Genomic DNA, 6,044 nt, shown 5'->3' with positions numbered 1-6,044 from the left:
GACATGGTTACATCCTTCAAAACAGTGTGAGCTGTCCACGGCCATGATGCATGAGAGCCACCTCATAGGATTCCCATAATGACGCATTGAGGAAAAAGATAAAATAAAATAAAATAAAAAAATAAAATAAAATAAAATAAAATGAAACAAAAATGCCCTGGTCATATCACAAAAGGGATGAGGTTTAATTTTCTGCTAAATGTTTGTTACCACACAGGTTAAAGTAAATAATTTTAACAGAAAAACAAAACCAAAAACAAAAACACTGCTTCAGATTTTCATGTACGCCAAAGCACGTGAACACCATGCCATGACTGACAGTTCTGATGCCAGTGTATTGGGTCCTCTTATAAAGAAATGTGGCCATCAATGATCAATGAATATTCAAACATTTATGTCCTCCCACACATAGACCTGAAAAAGTTAACGACATGTTTTTCAGTGCTCATAAACACAAAAGGGCTGATTGTGGCATAGCTGTGGACCACAAAGAGTCGGATATAGTAAGATGTTGGATAATTCAGGAACATAGTTCTTGAGCAGGAGATAAAGCTATCCAAGATGGACATCAACACGAAGAAGCTCATGAGCAGAAGGAAGGCCCTGTTAGCTCTTTGCTCTGGGCATGCTTTTGGAGAAAGCCTGGTGCTGTGAAGATGCTGGGCCTGCTTCCTGTGCCTGCACAAGAGAGCCACCATGTACCAAGTCGAGATGACCATAACACTAATAAGAAAGACTTCCCTGATGGCCATCAGTGTACAAAATGTGCTTTTCATGAGGTAACTCATGGGTAGGACAGAACAGGACCTAGTAACATACATGAAGTTATTTGAAGTCAAATTGGGAGTGGCAAAAATTGATACTAAGAGATGACTGCTAATGAGCATATAGAGGACACTCAGAAAAAGAAGGGCACATGAGATGTTATGGGCAGATTTGTGCTTGAACTTGGCTAGACAGGAGCTTCTGGGACTGAGGATGATGGCCTGGAGGACACTCAGCAGGCTGGTGGTACAAAGGGAGAGGCCCCTAAAAATTCTTTACAAGTAGACAATGAGTTTACATATGGTGTCATCCCATCCCCTCAAAGAAATAAAAATGTCCATGGCTATGAATGCTATGAACATTAGCATCAGTAGGTGGATTAGGGACAGCAGAACAATGTGCACCTCAGTGGGTCTGGGCCTGTGCCCACGAATGAACTTGAAGATGTAGAAGAGAAGAAGGAAGCTGTTGGATGAGATCCCAATGCCAATTTCAGAGAAGAAGGTGTTCCTTATGTCAGAAGAGTGTGAAGTCATCTTGTGTGGAAACAAAGAGTGGATGAGGAGAAAAGTAAAACAATGACTCACCATGAGCAAGACCTCACACACCACTCTAGACCAGTCTTCTGGCCTCAGGAAAACATGCAGATGCTCCTGAATGCTTATTCCACTGAAGACCTCCATTCTACCTCACACCCCACAGACCATCCTCCTGCTCTCACTTGTCCTAAGCTGAGCCATGGCTGGACCCTGTGTCCCATGGTGGCTGCACCATTGTGTGATCTCCCTCAACATTAAGAGCTGCAGCAATTATGTGTTTTGTAGGTTTGGGTTTTCCTAGAGCAGGAGCAGCATCTTACTTGGTTTTTACCCACAACATCTTGATGGCCAGGCACATTATAGACAGTTTTACTATTTTGGGTAGAATCTGAATGAGAAGGATTGTGTAAAAGAAAAAAAAAAAGAAGAAGAAGCAGAACTTGCCAATAAAAAAGGTCCCATGGATTGGGTATGCACTTATTCTATTCAGGGCTATCTGTACTCTATTGAAAATCCTAATTTCTTAGAATATTTCTATAGCAAATGTTGGGGGTTGTAATCTATGAATCCAGATGTTTCTGATTTTATTCATGATCTGCTGTTTCCTCCAATTATGTCCTTCAATACTCTGAGGCCGGGTCCCAGCCACCTCCTCTTGAACATGTGAAGTGCAGAGTGCTTGTGTCAGAGAGACACTGGGTGAGCAAGAACACACTGTTTACACACCAAACATGGGAGAATTCCAGCACATGATGGTCTCTGTGGATGTGTTGGCGGCTTATGTTTGTGCTCTGGGAGAGTTCAGGCAGCTCATAAAGACTGTTCAGCTCTGTCACTGCCTGAAACAAAAGATAAAAGACAAATCAGAAAACAGTAGCACATTGGCACGGAGTCCTTTCAGAGAACTCTGGTGGATGATTCAGTCTTTGATCGCTGCTCTGTATCTTCATCTTGCATGGTTCTGATCCCAGTCCAAAACTGTTCCAAGAAAAGGGCAGAATGGGCAAATGTCAGCAGGAGTATATGCCGTGTCTTTCTCCTTCAGCTTGTGAAGTCAGGGAGTAAATAGAACTACAGTTATAACAGACTTGGAGCTGTCCCATATTACAGAATTAATTAAAGAAAAATGGTCCAACTCAGTCTTGAAAGGCAGACTCCATAGGAGTCAACATTCCCTCTCTCCATAATGGAGCGGTACTCACCAGGTACCTGATATGCTGGCTCCAGGTTTATATTAATAAATGTGGTGTACATGCTGTTGAATTATTGTAGTTTCTTTGATTTAGACACAGACTAAATAAACCACCATGACCAAAACCAAATTGGGTTGGGAAGCCTTTATTTCATCTTATAGCTCATAATCCATTGTGCAGGGAAGCAGGGTAAGGACTTGAGGCAGGAACCTGGGGCAAGAACTAAGGCGCCTGTCACTGAAGGACACTGCTTACTAGCTTGGGTCTCATGGATTTTTCAGTCTGTGTTCTCTAGTATACAGAACCCTGAGCCCAGAGCCTGCACCCACAGTGATGTGGGCCCTCTCTCATAGATCACCAATCAAGAAAATTCATCACACACTTGCCCATAGCACAACCTAGTGGGTCATTTTCTCAGCTGAGTTTCCCTTCCCAATTGAGTCTAGTGGTTGATTTAACAAACAAGAGACAAAAACAGCTGCCACAGCTGACCCCCTGTCTACCTGACACTAAACACATCTCTGTTACACTATAACTTTGTCTCTCAATTTTGTTGTTCCCAAGATATTAAACTAATGTCAACATTGCAATAGAAAAGTTCCATTTTTTAAAAGTTCAATATCTCAAGTCTCTTTCCACATTCAAAACCTCTACAAAATATTCAACTCTCTAAAACATCTAGTTTCTCTAACATTTTCAAAGTCTCTCTAAAATACCCACAGTCTCTCTAGAACTCCAAACTCAAGGTAAATCTCCAAAATCCCTTTAAGTGTTCAGAGTCAAGAGACTTTTGTGGGCTCCTGTAAAATAAAAATAAATGTTTTCTTATGTGAAAGGTAAGAACCAGGGCACAGTCACAATCAAGTTCAACAAAGTCCAACAGCATAACTCTCAGTGCCAGGCTTCTGGGACTCACCAGTGATCTTCTGGGCTCCTCCACAGTGCTGGCAAAGCCTTCCACACAGCTGTCTCCTAGGTTCAAACTGGCCTCGCCCACAGCAGCTGCTGCTGGCATGTGATACTGACATCTCCAAATGGCTGGATCTGCACTGCAACGTGGCCTCTTGGCTCTCTTCAGGGACTCTATACAGTCGTATGGTGCCAAGTCACAGCTTCACTCCATGATCCCTCCATGTTTCAGAACCAGTATCACCTGAAAACCCCTTTGTTTATTTGTTTGTTTGTTTTTTGAGACAAGGTTTTGTCTATGTAGCCTTGGCTGTCCTGAACTCCCTCTATAGACCAGGCTGGTCTTCAACACCTGAGAGACTCCTGAGCTACCAAGTTTGGCTACCAGCATGAGATGCAGCCTCAACAGTATTTAGACCACAGTGTCAGTGTGCTGAAGCTGAGAAAATACTTCAGAGGATTTTAATTGTTCCTGCAAGGCAAAGGTTTCATTTTAGTGGTTATTTTTTAATTAAATTTTTATTTTTAGTCTGTCAGTTCACATCAAAAGTAGCTGCATTGTCCTCTACTATGGCCTGAGAAAAAGGTATCAGACGAGTCTGATGCTCTTTGGATGGATGACACCTAAATGAACATCGGTACGAAGTCCCAATTTATTTCTAATATCAGAGATCACACCTCAACTCTTGCCTGATGCATCTAAAACAAAAAGGGGGAACTGTAGAGAGCTGCGGAATGCTATGCCTTAAAGATGGAGCTGGTCTCCGCCTTCCACCTTTCCGATGGTGAGTGCTCTCTGTCACGAACAATTCCACATTTGGCTAAGGCTGAGGATCTGGCTTGCTTCCATGTATGTGGACCTATCTGCATTGCCCACGTGGCACGCCTGGGTTGGCTACCCAGAGGCTATTTAAGCTGTGGGCTGGCTTTCCCCAGGGTCTGAGGATTGTTCAAGGTTCCTGAATAAACTGCATTGAAAAAAAAATTATTTTTATATTAGTTAGAGTTTATTTACTTTGTATCCCAGCTGTAGCCCCCTCCCTCATTTCCTCCCAATCTCACTTTCCCTCCCTCATCTCCTCCCTGCTCCACTCTAAGTACACTCACAGGGGAGGTACTCCTCCCCTTCCATCTGACCCTAGCTTATCAGATTTCTCCAGGATAGGCTGAAATGTCCTCCTCTGTGGCCTAGTAGAGGTGGTGGGAAGGGAAAAGAGCCAGCCATTGACTTCATGTTAGAGACAGTCCCTGTTCCCCTTACTAGGGTACTCACTCAGATAATGAGTTGCCATGGGCTCCATCCAAGCAGGGGTTTTAGGTTATATCCATGCATGGTCCTTGGTTGGAGAAACAGTCTCAGAATAGCCCTCTGTGCCCAGGACAGGAGCCTACTACAGAGGGCCTCTGAAAGACTCTGCCTAGCAGTGTATCAAAGCAGATGCTGAGACTCATAACCAAAACTTGGGCAGAGTGCAGGGGGAGTTAGTATGACATGGAGAAGACAGGAGCTCCACAGGATGAAACACTTTAATGGTTCTTATCTCAAAATATGAGTGACCCTCATATAATCTTTAAGGGACTTTCAAGCTTCCCTATGGAAATGTGTAAGACAATCCTCCATCATCTGCTCTGGTCTCAGCATTACATTCTAATATCACACCAAATAATCCACTGGAGTATCAGCACTCTATGTATTTTATAGCCCAAAGTTTCAAAACCTTTCCACAGTTCTCGAAAAACCTAAGGTCAGGTCTGTCGTAGTCATACCTCACGGCCTAGTCACTTCCTGTCTTGCTCAGGGTTTCTGTTGCTGTGGGGAGAGGAGGGATTATTCCACCACACAGCCTGGAGGTCCCCAGCCAGGGAAGCTAGGAGAGAACTCAAGACAGGGACTGGACGCAGGAACTGATGGAGAGGCCATGGAGTAGTGTTGCTCACCAGCTTGCTCCTTAGAGCTTGCTCAACCTACTTTTGTAGCACCTGGGACCAGCAGGCAGGGACGGCACTGTTCACAGTGAGCACGGCCATCCATATGAAATCAACATCCATCAAGACTTGTACCAGGTGCTTGCCCACAGGCTGGTCTGCTGAGGATGTTTCCTCAACTGCGGTGCCCTCTTCTGAAATAATTCCAGCTTGTTTCAAGCCACCATAAAACTTTCCAGCACAGACACCATGCATGCAGCAGATGGAATTTTGTAAACAAATTCCTGTGTTATAGTAAAAACTTATCGAACAGGAGGGGCAAGATGGCAGCGCCCAGGAGGACTCTCATTCTGAGCAGCAGCACAGCAGGATCAGCACAATGACCAGCAATCAGAACTCTTGGCCATAAAACACAGTCATTGTGTTTCCCAGGTGAGAGGATACCCCTCAGTGGGGGATTCAATCAGCTTTTAACTCACCTGGCTAAACCGCAGAAGAGATCCCGGTTCTGCCAGACGCTTGGCTGCCCGCCGCCAGCCCCAGCCCCAGCACAGAGCCACAAGCCAGTGTCTCTGGTCACGGTCCCAGACTGAACCGTGGGCACCACACTGTCAGAGACTGGAATTTTCAGTTGAGAGATAACCCCAGGGTACAGGAAACGATTGGGACCGGCCTTAGGTCACCCAGACATCCCCTGGAAAAGACTCGGGCG

General features: G+C 44.7%; 1 pseudogene; it reads right to left on the bottom strand.

The window, feature by feature from the left end:
- Window positions 1–410: 410 nt before the first annotated feature.
- On the bottom strand, window positions 411–1,301 carry LOC132654124 (vomeronasal type-1 receptor 94-like; annotated as a pseudogene).
- Window positions 1,302–6,044: the final 4,743 nt, after the last annotated feature.

Source organism: Meriones unguiculatus, chromosome 5 (assembly GCF_030254825.1).
Source record: "Meriones unguiculatus strain TT.TT164.6M chromosome 5, Bangor_MerUng_6.1, whole genome shotgun sequence".
NCBI lineage: Eukaryota > Metazoa > Chordata > Mammalia > Rodentia > Muridae > Meriones > Meriones unguiculatus.
Note: the sequence above shows the minus strand (reverse complement) of the source record. Positions and strands in the feature narration are given on the sequence as shown.